Below are 22,544 nucleotides of genomic sequence, written 5' to 3' on the forward strand. Positions count from 1 at the left end.
GTCCAAAACACGTGGTAGAAAATATTTTCTAATTTCTACCCCATGCCGCTTACCCGGCAGTAATCGGCAGTTTACGCGTGCTGGCTGCTTACCACCCGGTTAGCACATGAGACCTTACCACTAAGTCAATGGGTTGCGGTAAGGTCTCAGACCGAAAATGCACACATGCTGGTTAATTTTGCCACACATCCATTTTCGGCCATAAATAAAAAGCCTTATTTCTAAACACGCTGAGAAAATGGACCTGCCTGCGTCCAAAACACGCACCTACACCAGTGCAGGTCACTTTTAGGCGTGCCTTAGTAAAAGGGCCCCAAAATTGACTTGCTTGAACAACTGAAAAAACAACTGCCAAACACCAGTCAACACCAACTGGCAGAGATTACTGGAGCGCCAAATTAATACTGTTTTCAGTGAATACCTATATTTATCTGTGCTTTGTTTTTTGCAGGGTAGTCTTTTTAGCGTGCGCTAATGATTAGCATGCATTATACGCTAGAAACGCCCATAGGAATATATGGGCATCTCTAGCATTTAGCACACACTAAAAATGCTACCGCATCTGGTTATGTTCAACTTTTGTGTTTGCTAGGTTGTGTTTCAGAATAAATGAAAAATGTACTTTTATTGTGTGCTTGCAGTGTACTCATTTTTTCATGATACCCTGACAACTTCATTTATCTGGGGCAGCCACTTAATTGGGGCAAAATATAGGAGTCCCAATGTGTCCCAGTTAACCGGAATCTACTGTATATCTTTAGGCATCAACACCTAAGGGTAGTTACAAAGTATAACATGTATACAATTACTGGGATCCACTAGCCAGATTTACCCTTCCATTGTATTCCTTCTAAGAGCTCTTACAGACCTCTTACAAGATACTGATTGGCCGAAAAGTATGCACCATTTTTTATGCGCTTTGCTGGTTGGTGTGTGAATTGGCAACACAACTAGCATCAACATTCCATGCTACCAATCCCAGGGCAAGCAGTTGCGTCCCCATGTCTGTCTCAATAGCAGACTATGGACTTTTCCTCCAGGAATTTTTCCAAACCTTTTTTAAACCCAGATACACTAACTGTTGTTACTACATCCTCTGACAAAGCGTTCCAGAGCTTAAATATTTGCTGAGTGAAAAAATATTTCCTCCTATTTGTTTTTAAAGTATTTCCATGTAACTTCCTCAAGTGTCCCCTAGTCTTTATACTTTTGGAACAAGTAAAAACAAAATCGATTTACTTCTACTCTTTCTACACCACTCAGGATATTGTAGACCTCAATCATATCTCCCCTCATCTGTCTCTTTTCCAAGCTGAAGAGCCCTAATCTCTTTAGCCTTTCTTCATGAGAGGAGTTCCATCCCATTTATCATTTTGGTCACTCTTCTTTGAACCTTTTCTATTTCCGTTATATCTTTTTTGAGATACGGTGACCAGAACTGAACACAATACTCAAGGTGCAGTCATACCATGAAGCAATACAAAGGCATTATAGTATTTTTGGTCATATTCACCATCTCTTTCCTAATTATCTCATCTAGGGTAGGAGTGGATAAACATGTCCTACTGCAGTATGTTCAGCCCGTGTCACTGCTTGATTATTGACTTTTCCTCCAGGAACTTGTCCAAACCTTTTTTTAAACCTAGATATACTAACTGCTGTTACCACACCTTCTGACAATGAGTTCCGGCAATTAACTATTCATTGAGTGAAAAAATGATTTTCTTCTATTTCTTTTAAAAGTATGACCATGTAACTTCATGGCATGTCCCCTAGTCTTTTTACTTTTGAAAGAGTAAACAATCGCTTTACGTTTATCCATTCTACTCCACTCAGCATTTTATATCCCCCTCCCTCCCACACACACACACACACTCAGCCATCTATTCTCCAAGCTGAAGAGTCCTAACCTCTTAAGCCTTTCCTGATATGGTAGGAGCTTCATCTCCTTAATCATTATGGGCCACTTTTGCTAACCGTGTCAGTGATTCCCGACACAGCAAATGCAACACAGTCCATTCAATGGGCTTCATCACATTGGCTGCGCAGGAATCGCTAGCGCGATTTAGTAAAAGGGGCTCTACGGTTGCTCTTTTTTGAACCTTTTCTAATTTTGCTGCTTCTTTTTTTGAGATACAGCAACCAAAATTGTAAACAATATTCAAGGTGAGGTCACACCATGGAGTGATAAAGAGACATTATAAATTGTCTTATTTTCTACTCTTTCCTTATAACTCCTGGCATTCTGTTTGGGGTTTTTTTTTTTTTTTTGGCTGCCACCACTCACTGAGCAGAAGATTTCAACATATTGCTCACAATGACACCTTCTGTACATGTTTTTCTTGGGTGATGACTCCTAAAGTGGAACCTAATATCAAGTAACTATGATTTGCATTATTCTGTCCGATCTGCATCATTATGCACTTGTCCATGTTAGATTTCATCTGCCATTTGGGTGCCCAGTCTTCCAGTTTCTTAAGGTCTTCCTAAGTAGAGGAGTGTGGTAGCCGTGTTAGTCCACTCTTAAGGTTATCAATAGAAATCAAACAAAATAAAACATGGAAAAGAAAATAAGATGATACCTTTTTTATTGGACATAACTTAATGCATTTCTTGATTAGTTTTCAAAGGTTGCCCTTCTTCGTCAGATTGGAAATAAGCAAATGTGCTAGCTTCGAAAGCTAATCAAGAAATGTATTAAGTTATGTCCAATAAAAAAGGTATCATCTTATTTTCTTTTCCTTGTTTTATTTTGTTTGATTTCTATAGATTCTACATGGAATGTTGCTATTCCACTAGCAACATTCCATGTAGAAGTCGGCCCTTGTAGATCACCAACGTGGCCGCGCAGGCTTCTGCTTCTGTGAGTCTGACGTCCTGCACGTACGTGCAGGACGTCAGACTCACAGAAACAGAAGCCTGCGCAGCCTTCTACATGGAATGTTGCTAGTGGTATAGCAACATTCCATGTAGAATCTCCAATAGTAGCAACATTCCATGTAGAATCTCCAATGGTATCTATTTTACTGTCATAGTAATGCTTGAATGTTTTCACTTATATACACTGTCAGCTAGCACATTTGCTTATTTCCGATCTGAGGAAGAAGGGCAACCTTCGAAAGCTAATCAAGAAATGTATTAAGTTATGTCCAATAAAAAAGGTATCATCTTATTTTCTTTTCCATGTTTTATTTTGTTTGATTTCTATTGATAACCTTAAGGTCTTCCTGTAATTTCTCATAGTCTGCATGCATTTTAACAACTTTGAAAAGCTTTGTGTCATCTGCAAATTTAATCACCTCACTTAAAATATAGGACTTTTGAATTTGAGCCATCGTTGAAGGTCCTTGGCCTGGGTTTGAATGGGTTCCACAGAGTTTCCCCTTCAGTCCAATTGAACTGCCTAACACTGAAAAAAGTTGGATCTACATCTGCTTGAATTGAGTTCAATACGGATGAAATTTTTCTTAAAGATGGTTGGTGGTGTATTGGTTGACTTTTCATTATAAAGACGCCTTCTTTGGAAGATATGAAAAAAAAAAAAGAAACCATGTTGAAAGTTGTCTCTACATTATGATGCCCGTCAGAGCGGGGAAAATAGTGAGAAACTGTATAAGATACCATTAACTATAGTCAAAAATACATCCATCATCTATTGAATTTGGAAGGGGTATTGGCTTGTGAAAATATGATGAATGTGTGATTGTGTGACAGGTAGACTGAATGGGTGCGCACTGGAAATCTGATTAGGGAAAGTTGTTATATGTACATGTATTAACAAATAAAAACTATGTTTGATATAAATTTAGAGTACGTTTATAGTAGTTAGTTATCCTATAAACCTGACAGGCTAGGTGTGTCCCGAGAACTGGGTTGAGATCCCCTGCTTTAGAGAGTTAACACATGGTTTCTATTTATCACAGACTACTGTAATGTCTTAAATTCAGGTTGTTTCCATAAATTACTTAAGCGCCTTCAAACTTTGCAAAACACAAGTGCAAAACTAACTTGTTCAGCTAGAAAATTCAAACATGTGAACTCCTTTTTTGATTAAGTTACATTGGCTACCGATAGAAGCATATATTAATTTTAAGATCTGCTCTCTAGTATATGGAATTATGTTCAGGACAGCACCATCATACATTTCGCAGATGGTAAATACACCTCTAGTAAATAGATTGTTAGCCTGTTCAAGGGATCAATTCATTTTGAATTTTCCCTCTGCAAAAAAAACATAAAATATAAACAAAAATTTTCTACTGTTTTTTCCTACCAGCTGCAAAACTTTGGAATATATTACCATTGTCTGAATCTAATTATATGAAGTTTCATGAAAAACTAAAAACTGTTTTATTTTCAAAGTATTAAAATATCCGATTTTAGTGGAAGTACTGTAATATTCCCAGAAATGGCTGGTACAGTTGATTGCAAATCTGCAATGAAGCAAAGATTTGGTAGTTGCGGTATTTTTTTCTAGTAAACAAAGATGCCGGTACTCAAATACCAGGCCATCCTTCAGGGGTAGAGTAATCACTGAGGACCTGCCCCAAAATAGTCAGGTTTTCTATAACCAGCTACAAAATCTTTGAAAAGGCAGACCTGGTGTGCAGAGCCTTGGGTCTTCCATTAAAACTTGGGGACCATGGGTCCATTAGTGAGCAATGGAAAAGGTGCCAGTACTTAGTACCCCCAAGCTTGGAAAAGAGACGGCTGAGGGGAGACATGATAGAGGTATATAAAATAATGAGTGGAGTGGAACAGGTGGATGTGAAGCGTCTGTTCACGCTTTCCAAAAATACTAGGACTAGGGGGCATGCGATGAAACTACAGTGTAGTAAATTTAAAACAAATCGGAGAAAAGTTTTCTTCACCCAACGCGTAATTAAACTCTGGAATTCGTTGCCGGAGAACGTGGTGAAGGCGGTTAGCTTATCAGAGTTTAAAAAGGGGTTGGACGGTTTCCTAAAGGACAAGTCCATAAACCGCTACTAAATGGACTTGGGAAAAATCCACAGTTCCAGGAATGGCATGTATAGAATGTTTGTACGTTTGGGAAGCTCGCCAGGTGCCCTTGGCCTGGATTGGCCGCTGTGGTGGACAGGATACTGGGCTCGATGGACCCTTGGTCTTTTCCCAGTGTGGCATTACTTATGTACTTATGTACCCCCTGAAAAAAGCCCTGCTGGTATTGTATCGGTATTATCATCCCCAAGATGATAGCACAGTTTAAATATTTAAATATGTTTGTATGCTGAGTTAGAAGGAGAAACATCCTACTGTCATTGTTGGAGAATGTGGAATATGCATTAAAGAACTAGAGGTATAAGATTCAACGTATTTACATTCTTTCCAGTCCTGTACAGGATTCAGATTTCACTGCCACACAGAAGAATTTGTCGAATGATGCTATCAAACAATGATAATGGTAGTTTTACAAGGTGGTTGAAATTGGAATTTTTGACCATGGGAGACAGTATGAGGCTCAAAGACCACTGGAGGGACTGCATTGCTTGGTGGGGGGGTCAGGTGATCAATCTTGACCAAACAGGCTCATTCAGTCCTAATTTTGCCCTGTTGCAAGCATGAAGTTCCAAGTGGTTTCTCTTAATCAGAGGTACAAATCCGTGACTCCAATGTGGCAAACTCAGAACTGGATCGGTCTGTCCTATCAGCCTTGGGTGAACCAGCAACTCTGTGTTTGGTGCTTCTGTGCACATCATAATACATTGCACATGTCAGAATGTGTGTGTTTCAGAAGCTCCGCATTTTGGGTTTTCTCCAGTTCAAACCATTGCGAGCATAGGCAGTGGAGCAGGGTGGGCCACTGGGGCCATGGCCCCACCAATATTTTGGCCAACACAGCATCAACAACTAAAAAGCTTGGGGCCAGGCTAGAGTTTGGCTTGTTTGGTCCCTTCAACAACAAAAAAGTGTTCTGCTGCCCTTGATAGAAAAGATGGCACCGTTTTCACATTTTTTGTTTTGTCCCAAAGGAGTAAAAAACGATAATTCAGAGAAGCTGTAATTTTAAGAATAACACTTTAACAAATATAGTTCATACAGTACACAGCCTGCTGTTTAAAATGAGACATAGAGAGATCACAATTTGCCTGTTAGCTAAAATTAAATAAATAAAAAGACCATTTACCATCTGGCAAAAATACTTAAGCGAATAAGCAACAATCAAGTGCTGACATCTAGTGGCTAGTTCAAATATCACAATCTTTCGTTTCTTCCCTCAGGTCAGTAATGTGTTATGAAAACCAATCTCAAAGAGTTATTGCTTTCTCCGATGCATGTATTTACTATGCTGATACTAGTGTGCCCCCTCTTGTCTTATTATCTCTCTTCAGGGGCTCATGTTTAGGGACCCATTCTTTCTGTTATTATTGTTTTAAGGCAAAATATTTCCAGTCTAGGAAATGTAGTCATCTTCTGCTTTTAACTTGTCCCTCATTGACATCCACAAGCAGTGGTCTCACAGATATGTGAACTTTACAAGATATTCAGGTGCCTGTTTATGAAAGATAAGTTCTGCATGTCCTTTGAAACTGAAAGAAGTGAAGTGGGAAATAAGGCTAGCGAAAGCGCAAGTGGAAGAAAAAATGGCTAAAGATGTAAAGAGAGGTGACAAGACCTTTTTCCTGATATATTGGAGAAAGGAGAAGAGATAGGAATGGAATTGCGAGACTGAAAGATAATGAGAATGGCTATGTAAAGAGTGATGAAGATAAAGCAAACATGCTAAACGATTACGTGCCTTTGGTGTTCACGGAGGAAAATCCTGGAGAAGGACCACGGTTGGCTGCCGAGGGAACATCTGGGAATGGAGTGGATACTGCGCCATTTACAGAAGAAAGAGTTTATAAACAGCTTGAGAATCTGAAGGTGGACAAAGCTATGGGCCAAATGGAATACATCCGAGGATGCTGAGGGAGCTCATAGAGGTCCTGGCGGGACCTCTTAAAGATTTATTAATAGATCTTTAGAGACGGGAGAGGTTCCACAAGATTGGAGACGAGCGGATGTGGTCCCTCTTCACAAAAGTGGAGACAGGGAAGAAGTGGGAAACTACAGACCGGTAAGCATCACGTTGATGGTAGGAAAAATAATGGAGTCGCTGCTGAAAGAAAGGATAGTTAACTTTCTAGAAACCGACGGATTACAGGACCCGAGGCAAAATGGCTTTACCAAAGGAAAATCCTGCCAAATGAATCTTATTGACTTTTTTGACTGGGTGACCAAAGAACTGGATGAGGGATGTGCGCTAGATGTAATCTACTTGGACTTCAGCAAAGCCTTTGATACGGTCCCCCACAGAAGACTCGTGAATAAGCTGAATGGGTTGAACTTAGGACCGAAAGTGGTGAACTAGATAAGAAACTGGTTGACCGACAGGTGACAGAGGGTGGTGGTAAATGGAATCCGCTCGGAGGAACGGAAGGTGAGCAGTGGAGTTCCTCAGGAGTCGGTGCTGGGGCCTATTCTGTTTAATATATTTGTGGGAGATATTGATGAAGGGTTAGAAGGAAAGGTGTGCTTTTTTGCGGATGACACGAAAATAGCTAATAGAGTGGATACCCTGGAGGAAGTAGAAACGATGAGAAGGGATCTCCGAACGTTAGAAGAATGGTCGAGGGTCTGGCAGTTAAAATTTAATTGGGTTATTCCTGGGGTATCTTGTTTCCTTCTGGTTTCATGTATTCAGTTCTGCTTTTGTCTATTAGAAACCCTTGTGTTACTTTTTTTACATATGCTCTTACATATTATTTTCATGTACAATTGTTGATACATAAATTTAAATTGAACAGTGCTCAGTTGTGCATATTACATATCACTCCAAGTGCTTGACTTACCCACACATCACTGCACTGTGACCCTCCCTACCTCCTTATAATCTCTTAATGATTTCTATTGCTTGTACAACCTCCTTCACTTCATTACTATTTATGATTTGCAAATGTACTTATCTCGAGGTGAGCCTTCGGGTCAACGTTTCTCCGTGTTTGTGATGTGATAAAATCTTTGTAGTAGATAATTTACATGACGTTGTGCTCGTGCTCATGCTGCTTTTAAAAACTTCCTCTTAACATCTAGAGTCTTATATTCCGCTCACTGTGTTTGTTCCCAACACAAGCTGTGTTCAATGGCTCAAGGGGTGCTAGCAGGATGATGAATTCGACTGAAGGAGGACACAGACCATGTTTAAGATGCGCTTATTGCAGATTCATATGGCAAACACAACAGGTACTGCATCCTGTATCAGTAAAACCCTATCAGATTTTATCCGATACGGATTATGAATCATCCCAGGTAGTTTATGGTATAGTATGTCCATGTACGAAATGGTACATAGGCTACACAACCAGGAAACATTAAGCAACGGAACACATCAGCAACCTGAGGATTCAAAAGAGGGAAGCCCCTCTGGTAGAACATTGGAACATCATGAATCATAGCTTGGAGGATGTAAAATATACCGTATTAACTCAAATCAGTTTACCTTATGATGGTGATATAGCAAAAGCATTGAAAAACAAAGAACAAAGAATGATTTTTCAATGGGATACGGTAATACCATGGGGCCTAAATCGAGAGATTGATTGGTTACAGGAATAAGCGTAAGGGAGGAGCAAAATAGAATTCAAAATAAGGAGCACAGCGCACGAGCTGGCGTCTTTTCGATTGGAGAGTCATGAGTAGAGAGGATGATCCGCACCAGGTATGCCAAGATTCGTATGATAAATGATAAAAGAATAATGAAGAAATAATGGAGTGAGGAGGTGGTTTAAAGAAATATTGTGAAATAAAGAAAATTAAGGCTCAGTGTGGATAAGAGTTGAGTGGACGGTAATAAAATATGTTTATACTGTACACAGTGAGCAGAATATATGGACTCTAGATGTTAAGAGGAAGCTTTTTAAAGCGGCACGAGCACAACGTCACGTAAATTATCTACTCTGAAGATTTTATCACATCACGAAAACGGAAAAACGTTGACCCGAAGGCCCACCTCGAGATAAGTACATTTGCAAATCATAAATATTAATGAAGTGAAGGAGATTCTACAAGCAAAAGAAATCATTAAGAGATTATAAGGAGGTAGGGAGGGTCACAGTGCAGTGATGTGTGGGTAAGTCAAGCACTTGGAGTGATATGTAATATGCACAACTGAGCACTGTTAAATTTAAATTTAAGTATCAACAATTGTACATGAAAATAATAATAATAATTAAGAGCATGTGTAAAAAAAGAAAAAAAGTAACACAAGGGTTTCTAATAGACAAAAGCAGAGTTAAAATTTAATGCCCAGAAGTGTAGAGTGATGCATTTGGGGTGCGGAAACCCAAAATAGAGATACCGGATAGGAGGGGAGAGATTAGTAAGCTCGACTCAGGAGAAAGACCCTGGGGTGTTGGTGTTGGAGGATCTGAAGGTGAAGAAACAATGCGACAAGGCGACGGCCGTGGCCAGAAGGATGCTGGGCTGCATAGAGGGGGCATAACCAGCAGAAGAAAGGAGATGTTGATGCCCCTCTACAAGTTGTTGGTGAGGCCCCACTTGGAGTATTGTGATCAGTTTTGGAGGCCGTATCTTGCTAAAGATGGAAAAAGACTGGAAACGGTGCAAAGAAAAGCTATGAAAATGGTATGGGATTTGCATTGCAAACCCTACGAGGAGAGACTTGCTGACTTGAACATGTATACCTTAGAGGAAAGGAGAAATAGGGGTGATATGATACAGACGTTCAAATATTTGAAAAGTATTAATCTGCAAACAAACCTTTGCCAGAGACGGGAAGGCGGTAGAACTAGAGGACATGAATTGAGGTTGAAGGGGGGAAAACTCAGGACTAATTGTCAGGAAGTATTTTTTCACGGAGATGGTGGTGGATATGTGGAATGCCCTCCCGCGGGATGTGGTGGAGATGAAAACAGTAATGAAATTCAAACATGCGTGGGATAAACACAAAGGAATCCTGTTTAGAAGGAATGGTTCCGTGGAATCTTAGCGAAGATTGGGTGGCAACGCTGGTAATTGTAAACAAAACGGGAGCTGGACAGATTTGTATGGTCTACGCCCTGATCATGACTGAATAGATAGGGATGGGCTGGAGTGTACATTTTAAGGGGCTTCGATGTTAGCTTCAGAACTTAGTACAAGAACAGTACTGGGCAGACCTCTAAGGTATGTGCTCTGAGAAAGGCAAGGACAAATCAAACTCGGGTATACATATAAAGTAACACATACCATGTAAATGAGTTTATCTTGTTGGGCAGACTGGATGGACCGTACAGGTCTTTATCTGCCGTCATTTACTATGTTTTCTTTTCAGAATTTCCATGTGTTTGTCTTTCAGGGATGCTATAGCGACAGCATTCACAGTCCCTAGAGCAGGTAGCAGGAAGTCATAGCTGCTGCACAATGGCAACATTTAATGGCTGAGTCTAGAGTCTATGATTCAGCATTCCAGAAGAAGCTCTGGTGCATGGTTCCTAACCGAGGACTGTCACTGGAGTGACTGGACAAACATTAAGCTGGAAGGTGATATCAAACACGGAAAAATAGCCCGGGGAACTGGTAAATGAAGATGCATAAGAAGATGCATGAGTATTCTGTGCAATTTTGGTCAACGTATCACAAAAAAAGATTTGGTGGAATTAGAAAAGGATCAAAGAAGGGCGACCAAAATGATTAAGTGGATGACACTCCTCTCATATGAGGAAAGGCTAAAGAGGTTAGAGCTCTTCAGCTTTGAAAAGAGACACCTGAGGGGAAATATGATAGAGGTCTACAATACAAAATCCTGAGTGGTGTAGAACAGGTAAACGTGAATTGTTTGTTTATTCTTTCACAGAGTACTAAGACTAGGGGACAATCAATGAAGTTACATTGTAACACTTTTTAAATGAATAGGGCAGGGGGGAATATTTTTCACTCAATGAATAGTTAAGCTCTGGAGCTTGTTACTGGAGGATGTAGTAACAATGGTTAGTATATCTGGGTTTCTAAAAAAGTTTGGACAAGTTCCTGGAGGAAAAGTCCATAATCTGCTATTAAGACAGACAAAGGGGGAAGCCACTAGTTATCCCCAAGTGATAGCATAGCATCTTTCTACTGTTTGGGATTGTGCCAGATATGTATGACCTGGACCAACCACTAACGGAAGCAGGATACTAGGCTAGATGGGCCATCGGTCTGGCCCAGTATGGCTATTCTTATAAGATAAGCCATGCTGAGTCAGACTCATATATTGAGTCCACTTATCCCAGCATCCTGTATCCAACAGTGGCCAGATCCCAGTTCTGACGTAGATCCCAGTTCTGAATTAGAAGTCCAACCAGGTCAAACCCTCCCCCTTAAAAACTCTAATTAATTAGAAAAAGATGATGCAATTATGATGTCTAAAGCAGACTCAGATGTTTACAGTACAGCCCAATCTTTCTATAGTGCTCTGTCAGGACCTTGCAACAGGGGAATATTGTCTGCTTCTTTTAATTGGAAATTAATGGTGCGGGGTACTTCCAAACCACATTAAACGTTCCATGATGTGCATACATACTTTTTAAATGCCTTCAAGGCAACAAAAAAAACTTTTAATTATTCATTGTCAACTTGTTTATACATGCTGTAATAATACCCAGTGTATCTTATTAGTACTTTTTAGTACCACCTGGCTTAAAATCACTTGTTTTATAATAAGGCCCAGTGTGATTTAACTCAATAATTAACAACATTCAGGGCATTAGTCTTGGCCCTACATGGCAATATATGGGTCTGCTAAAAGTTTAAAGTTACATTGTCAAGTTCTTGCAAACATCTATCAAAGTTTTCTCTTTCAAAATACTGTAAAACCATGTACTGTACTTAATTCTCTATTGTATTGTCATGGGCGCTCAGGGATGAGATTTATTAGAAGGTGCCTGGGGTCTCTCTTGGCATTAACCATGCTTGGCAGTAGGTCCCATTCAGCAGGCCTTGAGGTCTTTATTTATTACTTATTTATTTTCTTTGTTTTGCTAGCTCTTTGAAACCTACTATGTAAAAGCTATTCTTTCTGCTCTTGGAAGACCCTGTGTTTTCAAAGCATCTAGCTGTGAAACAGGAAAATACAAAATCTGAAAGGTTTGATGTAAAGATTTGGCTTTTGTCTTGGTTAATAAAGTAGGAGTTTGTTTAAATGGTGTTACTATAAAGTACTAGCAAGTAACATCCAATCTGCTAAGAATAAGAGGAAAAGGAGGAAAAAGGACTTCAGTGGCTTAGGTCACACCTGAAATATAACTTGGACAAATGACCCACCCTATTTCTTCATCAGTCCTTAAAAAACCCTCCTATCAAATTGGTTCTGTATTTATTTAGTATTTTGACATTTTTTTATCACATTTTTACAATATTAAAGTCCCAATTCAGTTGTGTTCAATCAGGTATTTATCTGAAACAAAAGCTGCTTCGCAATATGTTGCAATATTGTGTGCAAAAGTGTTATTGGAAGGCAGCTGGTTGTTATTAACCTACAAAGGAATGACTGGAGACCCTCATCCCATCCCTCGCCCACCCCATGTGTGGTCATGGGGACAATAACCAAAGTTCTTGCAACTTTGCTCAATTAAATTTCTCCTTTCCCACTTAATTGGGACCATATATATAATAACATAGTAAATGACAGCAGATAAAGACCAGTATTTTTTTTGTTACATTTGTACCCTGTGCTTTCCCACTCATGGCAGGCTCAATGTGGCTTACATGGGGCAATGAAGGGTTAAGTGACTTGCCCAGAGTCACAAGGAGCTGCCTCTGCCTGGAGTGGGAATTGAACTCAGTTCCCTAGGACCAAAGTCCACCACCCAAACCACTACACCACTCCTCCACTCAAGTATGGCCCATCTATGCCCAGTAAGGTGATAGAGTTGTACCTGCCACTCTGTGCAAATTACATCCCTTTGTGCCCTTGTTTGAGCTTGTACCTGGAGCTCGTGCAGGTCACATCCTTCCTTGTTTAAAGTGTGAAGGCCATTTAAAATTTGCTTTGTTTCCATTTTTTTACTGTATAGGGAACTTCTGTGTTTATCTCATGCATTTTTTTTCAATTCCATCAATGCTCCTATCCCCACCACCTCCAGTGCTGCCCTACAATGGCAGAAGGAATTAAGTCAACTTATGCTCAAAAGTAAGTTAAATACCTATCTGTATTTATGTCCTATCATAATGTATATTGGACTTCTGCATAGTCCCTTCAGGATCCCAATATTTCAGAGGCAAAAGGCAGTAAGATCATTGCAGAAATACCAAGCAAAGCATGTTTTTTAAAAATCTATTTTCCCACTTGCAGAATGGATTTACTTTCTTCTACCATTGCAAAGCTGAGTAGGGTACCCCAGGAATCCACCACTCTCCTCCAAAAAATCCAACTTGGTTCTCCTTCACCACCCTTAGGCGTATTCTTGCATATCTTTCTGCAAACACTTTTGCTAAAATTTCTCAGTCTATATTCATTAATTATATAGGCTTATAGGAGTCTACCTTCATGGCGTCCCCACACTGCTTTGATAAAACGTCCACCAATGCCTTGCTTGTCTCCCTGAGAAATTGCTCACGCTTGATCACCTGAGAATAGTAACTTTCCAAGGAGCCACATAGCTGGAGTTCCAGTAAATGATATCACTCTCCAGAAAAAACATCTGGATCTGCTGCATTATGAATTGTGTTCCTATTCTCTTCCCCCCGTATGGGTGCATTTAAACACTTCTTCTGTTCCTGTATCAACTGCAGAAGTCCCAATGCCTCTAACTCCCTGGGTGCCCGCCCCCCCCCCCCCCCCCCCATCACTTCATATAATTGTTCATAATGTCCCATACAATGTTCTTCGATATCTGTAATCTCTATTAAAACCCTCTGTCTCCCATACTGTATCATGTCTATAAATTTAGAACCCAACCATGGCTTGACCAATCTTGCTATCATTTTCCCTGCCCTATAACCAAACTCAAACAGTCCATATTTGTAATAAGTCATAGTTTTCTTAATCAGTATTTGTGCTGTCATAAATCCACCCTTGTGTGCCTTTGTGGGGGCCTCCTCAAATTTTCTTTTGGCCTTCCATAAATAACTCTCCAATCTTCTTTGGGCTACATAGGAAATAATACCTTCCCTGAGAACTGCTTTTATCCATTTCTTAACTAAATATATATAAACCCTTTGATCTATCTATAAATATTTTAGGAATATCCTATGCCACTTTACCTGATATCCTAAATCCCCTTCAATGTCTGTTCATTTTTATCTATCCAATATCTATTTATTCAGGCATCTATTTTATTGATGCTCTTAACGTGTTGGATTTTGAAGCTAGTATACATTTGTGTTTGTACTGTCTAGTACAGTGTTTCCCAAGTCCCAGTCCTGGAGTACCCTTTGCCAGTCAGGTTTTCAGAATATCCACAATGAATATGCATGAACTTGATTTTTATACACTGCCTCTATTATATGTAAATCTCTTTCATGCATATTCATTGTGGATATCCTGAAAACTTTACTGGCAAGGGGTACTCAAGGACTGAATTTGGGAAACACTGGTCTAGTGCAGAGATTTTCAAACCAGTCCTCAGGGCACACCCAGCCAGTCATGGTTTTCAGGATATCTTGAAAACCCTGACTGGCTGGTTGTGCCCCAAGGACTGGGTTGAAGACCCCCGGTCTAGTGATTTTATGTACTTTTTATTATAACTTGCCTAGGAATAGGGAGGCTAGAAACCTTTTAAATAAATAAAATAAATGGGGGCATGATCAGAGATCACCAACTCTCTCATATCTTGGGTCTATGACCCTTTCAAACCAGTCCTGAGATATTAAAATGTAATTCAGACTGGAGGCCATATCATGGGCATGAGCTATATAAATGAATCCCTTTTCCAGTGGATGCAGCATCCATCATACATCTACTAGACCCAAACTAGCACTTAAGTAACGTAGGCCCTTTGCATCTGTTTGCTTGCTTTTTCCTAATGTGGGAAATCTATCAACCCTCGGTTCATTGACCAAAAATACTAGGACTGCAAAGACACTACTAAGTGGTAAATTTAAAACGAATCAAAGAAAATATTTCTTTACTCAAAGAGTAATTAAAGTCTGGAATTCATTGCCAGAGAATGTAGTAAAAGCAGTTAGCTTAGCAGGGTTTAAAAAAGGTTTTGGATAATTTCCTAAACGAAAAGTCCATAAGCCATTATTAAGATGAACTTGGGAAAATCCACTGCATATTCTAGGATAAGCAGCATAAAATCTGTTCTGCTGTTCTGGGATCTTGCCAGGTACTTGTGACCTGGATTGGCCACTGTTGGAGAGAGGATACTGAGCTTGATGGACCTTCGGTCTATCCCAGTATGGCATTGCTTATGTTCTTATATTAAAATCACCTGCCATCACCAAATTCCAAACACTTCTACAGAATGTCATCCAGAATGACTGCCTTGCAACTTCAGTTCATATCCTTTACTTCTACAGCTTCCTCACCTCTGAACAAAATTTGTTTCTGTATTAATACCATTAAACATAACCAGCAGAAAGAAAGAGGTGATAATGCTCCTGTACAAGTCATTGGTGAGACTGCACTTAGTAAAGTGGTATGGGATCTCTGCCAGAAGACACATGAAATGAGACTTGAAGACTGAAACACGTATTCCCTGGAGAAGAGCAGGGATATGGGAAATATGATGCAGACATTTCAATTCTTGAGAGTAAGGAACAAAACAACCTTTTTAAAAAATGGGAAAGAAATAGAAATAGAGAACATGAAATGAAACCACTAGGGGGTAAATTGAAAAGCAACATCAGGAAATATTTTTTCATGGTGAGGACTGGAGGATGCCTGGAATGTTCTTCCGTAGGACATGGTGGGGATGAAAACAGTGACAGAATTCAAAAAGGCATGGGATAAACACAGAGGACCCCTATATGGGAAGAGGATGGAATAAAAGTATAGAGTAATTCAGCTCAGTATAATGTAACTGATTCTCACAAAAGAGAGCATGGTGGGGAGGAGGGGTAACTTGCATGGATTGACAGGTTCATTCCTGGCCACATTTCTGGTCACACTGGATGGGCCATGCTGGTCTTTATCTGCCACAGTGGATCCAATAAAAACAACCCGACACGTAACATGTTTCGGCCGTAAAGGCCTGCGTCAGGGGTCTATTGATCTTTGATGCAAAATAACTTGTAAAGCAGTTGACCCCTGACTCAGGCCTTTACAGCCGAAACACGTTACGTGTCGGGTTGTTTTTATTGATTTGAATAAAGACCTTGTTTGGAAAGACACCAACTGTGAGAGGATTCTTTTTTGGATCCACTGTTTGTGTGTTTGGCTTTGCTTCTCCTGTGGAGAGATCACCTTCTGTGGGTCTTTATCTGCCATCATTTACTGCATCATCACGACCTTAGCGTCTTAATTCCAGGGGTGGAATGACCATTCGAGCAACTGGGCAGCGCTCAGGAGCCAGAGGCTCTGCCCAGTTGCCCGTGGCCACACACTACAGCCCCCACGCCGCCCTGGTGGTCTAGTGACCACTGCCACTATTCTCCCTGGTTGCACCACTGTGTTTACAAAATGTCTCGGCAGCCATTTTGTAAGCACTGCTCTGTGCTGAGCAGAGTGGAGGTAGTGGGTGGGCAGGAAAGTGGGGATTTATTTCCTGCCCCCAAAGAAGCCACAGCCACTAGATCACCAGGGCCCTTCAAGGTAGGGGGGACAGCAGCAACACAGTGTGAGGGAGGCAACATGGCAGGGGTGGGGGCACTGGTGGCAGTGGGGGACAGCAGCAGCAGCATGGCAGGGGGGGGCCTAGAGTACTCTCAGTCCTCCCCTGTTTAATTAAATGTTTCATCTTTATTGTCCCTTATGTCCTGTACATCTACCTTGACTAGACTGTGAGCTCCAGAGTAGGGACTGTTGATTTGTGACTGTGCATGGTACTGTATACATTTGGCATGTGCTACAGAAATCATGAGAATCATAAGACCTTAAAAGCCTGATTAACCAAGCTGTCTTCCCATAGGCACCAAAAAGAAAAGAAGCCTTAATGGCCCTTTTAGTAAACAGTGGTAAGCATTAACGCAGGGGTGTTTTGGGGGTGGATAGTAGATGTACCCTACGCTAATTGGCAAATCACCATATGCCACAGATTAGCATGAGTTTAGCGCAGGAGCCCTTACCACCTAGTAAATAGGTGAAGGTAACAGCTCCAGCGTTAATGGCTCTGTGCTAAAATAAATACATTTAAAAAATAACACATCAATCCCCAGATTCTATATATGGTGCTCACACTTGAGTGCCATTATTTGGGTGCCCATCCAAGATGGGTGCCTGTCACATAATGCCTGCTATCCCTAGCACTCACCTGGGGATAACCCTGCAGCCACCTAGAGGGTCTGTCCCAGCACTACCCAGGCCCACTCACACCTGCACATATGCTCCTACACTGGGGTCACAATACCAGGGGTCTCACAGTTCCTGGGAAAACACCAACAGACCAAGAACACCAACCACCAGGATTCTTAGTCAGTCCATGACAACAGAGCTAACAAACTATTAGATTCATTATCAAAAAAAAGGTAGAACAGTGAGTGGTAAAAAGGTATAAACAACAAACAGTAACAGGTAAAAATAATAGGAATCAACATTAAAACTAACTAAACAGTCTTGCTACCTAAGTAGTACCTGGGGAGTTCAGGAGAAAAAAAAACGCTCATAGGATTTGAACAGGGTCTCAGTACAGAGGTCTACTCCCTCCACACTACCACTCTGAAACTGGAGTATGGGCCAACCATGGCCCAGAGCACTCTGCTACAGTTATAAAGCAGAGGACAGACAGCATCTTCTGGCCAAACAAGGGAAATGCTTTGAAGGGGAAAAATAAAACAACATTACAGGTCACAGGCATGAAAGGGCGGTCAAATAAATGGCTAATGTGGCAATAATTGGGTTCTAATTGGCACCAATTTGAATTTGCATGCATATCTTGCTTTGTGCTATTCTATACCAATGTGTACCCAAATCCCATAGCATGCAACCCAAAAGTGCCCCCATGGGAAGTGCATGGGTGGGTAAAGGGGGGAGGTTCCTAAAATTTGATACAGGGTTATAGAATACCAGGGATGTGTGCCCAGATTGGGTGCTGGGAATTACATCTGGTTTCATCAGGCATAAGTCTTGGCATCCAAATTTGGGCGCTGAAATTGGCACTCAATGCTATTTTCTATAAGTGGGCATTGAGCACCAATTTTTTTCCAGCACTGATGTTTGAGTGTCACTTACTAAATCTAGTCCTTAGTGTGTAAAATTCAAGGGGTGTATGCATGTGTGACTGACTTATTCTGCATGTTTGTGTCTACTTGATTTGGAAGTTTAAGCTAAGTATTTTTTCACTTTCAAAAAAATTTTTTTTTTGGATCCAGGAGTTTGGTATTCCTGTGAAGATTTTAGCAATATGGAGTATAAGAGAGTTTTATGCCGATGAAGAAAAGTGACCCATGGTAATTCCTTTTCACCTTTTTGAGATTTATAGTGGATGGAGGTTTGGGTACAGAGGCTTTCTCCCTTTCTCATAAATCTCCTTTTTGCACTTCACAGGAACATAGTAGTATACGTGCAATCTATACAAAGAGAGATATATTTTTTGTGGTGATCATACAGTGGTGGAAATAAGTATTTGATCCCTTGCTGATTTTGTAAGTTTGCCCACTGACAAAGACATGAGCAGCCCATAATTGAAGGGTAGGTTATTGGTAACAGTGAGAGATAGCACATCACAAATTAAATCCGGAAAATCACATTGTGGAAAGTATATGAATTTATTTGCATTCTGCAGAGGGAAATAAGTATTTAATCCCTCTGGCAAACAAGACCTAATACTTGGTGGCAAAACCCTTGTTGGCAAGCACAGCGGTCAGACGTCTTCTGTAGTTGATGATGAGGTTTGCACACATGTCAGGAGGAATTTTGGTCCACTCCTCTTTGCAGATCATCTCTAAATCATTAAGAGTTCTGGGCTGTCGCTTGGCAACTCGCAGCTTCAGCTCCCTCCATAAGTTTTCAATGGGATTAAGGTCTGGTGACTGGCTAGGCCACTCCATGACCCTAATGTGCTTCTTCCTGAGCCACTCCTTTGTTGCCTTGGCTGTATGTTTTGGGTCATTGTCGTGCTGGAAGACCCAGCCACGACCCATTTTTAAGGCCCTGGCGGAGGGAAGGAGGTTGTCACTCAGAATTGTACGGTACATGGCCCCATCCATTCTCCCATTGATGCGGTGAAGTAGTCCTGTGCCCTTAGCAGAGAAACACCCCAAAACATAACATTTCCACCTCCATGCTTGACAGTGGGGACGGTGTTCTTTGGGTCATAGGCAGCATTTCTCTTCCTCCAAACACGGCGAGTTGAGTTCATGCCAAAGAGCTCAATTTTTGTCTCATCTGACCACAGCACCTTCTCCCAATCACTCTCGGCATCATCCAGGTGTTCACTGGCAAACTTCAGACGGGCCGTCACATGTGCCTTCCGGAGCAGGGGGACCTTGCGGGCACTGCAGGATTGCAATCCGTTATGTCGTAATGTGTTACCAATGGTTTTCGTGGTGACAGTGGTCCCAGCTGCCTTGAGATCATTGACAAGTTCCCCCCTTGTAGTTGTAGGCTGATTTCTAACCTTCCTCATGATCAAGGATACCCCACGAGGTGAGATTTTGCGTGGAGCCCCAGATCTTTGTCGATTGACAGTCATTTTGTACTTCTTCCATTTTCTTACTATGGCACCAACAGTTGTCTCCTTCTCGCCCAGCGTCTTACTGATGGTTTTGTAGCCCATTCCAGCCTTGTGCAGGTGTATGATCTTGTCCCTGACATCCTTAGACAGCTCCTTGCTCTTGGCCATTTTGTAGAGGTTAGAGTCTGACTGATTCACTGAGTCTGTGGACAGGTGTCTTTCATACAGGTGACCATTGCCGACAGCTGTCTGTCATGCAGGTAACGAGTTGATTTGGAGCATCTACCTGGTCTGTAGGGGCCAGATCTCTTACTGGTTGGTGGGGGATCAAATACTTATTTCCCTCTGCAGAATGCAAATAAATTCATATACTTTCCACAATGTGATTTTCCGGATTTAATTTGTGATGTGCTATCTCTCACTGTTACCAATAACCTACCCTTCAATTATGGGCTGCTCATGTCTTTGTCAGTGGGCAAACTTACAAAATCAGCAAGGGATCAAATACTTATTTCCACCACTGTACATACATTTAGCTAACCAATATTATAAGAGTCTGTTTCATGCGGAACACTTGCTTTACACTCTGTAAAACTGTAATAAAATTACTCCCTCTGTGCAGTCTTTGTTTTTAGTCATAGTTTGCATAGGACTTTCAGATTATATGTAATTTATACTCACATCACATACAGATACTAAGGATCCCATTTATATAAGTTACTTGGCATGTGCCAATACATCTATTTTTTTTTTCAGTTATGGCTCACCAAGGGTTGGATTTGCTAAGCTTTTTCCCATGGACATAAATCACTGTTCCCTCTAAGCGGAACAGGAGTCCACCAACTGCATTGTTGCCAGTGGTGGGGGGGGGGGGGGGTGCTTCAATGTTGTGGTTTCAATTCAAAGGGACAAGCAGTTTCCGCCTGTCCCTCACTAATGGTAGAGGGAAGACAGGGCATCCAAATGGCAGATGAAATATAATGTGGACAAATGCAAAGTGATGCACATTGAAAAGAATAATCTGAATCATAGTTACCTGATGCTAGGGTCCACCTTGGGGGGTCAGCACTCAAGAAAAAGATCTGGGTGTCATTGAGGGGCATAATCAAACAAAAAGCGGTCCCGAAGCGTATTATCGAAACAAGATGGCCGCCCATCTTTCATTTCGATAATACGGTTGGGGCTGGACAAATGTCAAAGATGGCCGGGTTTCAGATGGCCGGCATCGGTTTTCGCCCATAATGGAAACTAATGCCAGCGATCTCAAACCCGGCCAAATCCAAGGTATTTGGTCATGGGAGAAGCTAGCATTTATAGTGCACTGGTCCCCCTCACATGCCAGGACACCAACTGGGCACCCTAGGGGGCACTTCTAAAAATTAAAAAAAAAATTTAAAATAGCTCCCAGGCGCATAGCTCCCTTACCTTGGGTGCTGAGCCCCCCAAATCCCCCCCAAAACCCACTCCCCACAACTCTACACCATTATCATAGCCCTTATGGGTGAAGGGGGGCACCTACAAGTGGGTACAGTGGGTTTTTTGGGGGGGTTGCAGGGCTCCCATTTACCACCACAAGTGTAATAGGTAGGGGGGATAGGCCTGGGTCCACCTGCCTGAAGTGCACTGCACCCACTAAAATCTGCTCCAGTGACCTGCATACTGCTGTCAGGGAGCTGGGTATGACATTTCAGGCTGGCATAAAGTCTGGCAAAAAAGTTGTGTTTTTTTGGGTGGGAGGGGGTTGGTGACCACTGGGGGAGAAAGGGGAGGTGATCCCCGATACCCTCCGTTGGTCATCTGGTCAATTGGGGCACTTTTTTGAGACTTGGTCCTAAAAATAAATGGACCAAGTGCAGCCGGCGAAATGCTCGTCAGAGTCGGCCATTTTTTTTCCATTATCGGGCGAAGCCGGCCATCTTGTAACCACGCCCCATCCCGCCCCCGTCCCACCTTCGCTACCCTGCCGGAATGCCCCCTTTAAGTTTAGCTGGCTCTACAACGGAAAGCAGTTGGAGACGGCCAAAATCGGTTTTCCATTATACCGATTTGGCCGGCTTCAGGAGATGGCCAGCCATCTCCCAATTTGTGTCGGAAGATGGCCGGCGATCTCTTTTGAAAATAAGCTTGATAGTAGATAATACACTGAAATCTTCTGCTCAGTGTGCGGAGGTGGCCAAAAAAGCAAACAGGATGCTAGGAATTATTAGGAAAGGGATAGTGAATAAGACTGAAAACACTATAATGCCTTTGTATCGCTCCATGGTGCATCCGCACCTTGAGTATTATGTTCAGTTCTGGTCAACGTATCTCAAAAAATGTATAGTGGAATTAGAAAAGGTTCAAAGAAGAGCAACCAAAATGATAAAGGGATGGAACTCCTTTCATTTGAGGAAAGGATGAAGAGGTTAGGGCTTTTCAGCTTGGAAAAGAGACGGATGAGGGGAGATATGATTGAGGGTCTACAAAATCCTGAGTGGTGTAGAATGAGTAGAAGTAAATCAATTTTTTACTCGTTCTAAAAGTACAAAGACTAGGGGACACACGAGGAAGTTACATGGAAATACTTTTAAAACAAATAGGAGGAAATATTTTTTCACTCAACAAATAGTTAAGCTCTGGAACTCTTTGCTGGAGGATGTAGTAACAGCAGTTAGCATATCTGGGTTTAAAAAATGTTTGGACAAATTCCTGTAGGCAAAGTCCATAGTCTGCTATTGAGACAGACATGGGGAAGCAACTGCTTGTCATGGGATTTGTAGTATGGAGTGTTGCCACGATTTGGGTTTC

This window comes from Microcaecilia unicolor, chromosome 1 (genome assembly GCF_901765095.1).
Source record: "Microcaecilia unicolor chromosome 1, aMicUni1.1, whole genome shotgun sequence".
Taxonomy (NCBI): Eukaryota; Metazoa; Chordata; class Amphibia; order Gymnophiona; family Siphonopidae; genus Microcaecilia; species Microcaecilia unicolor.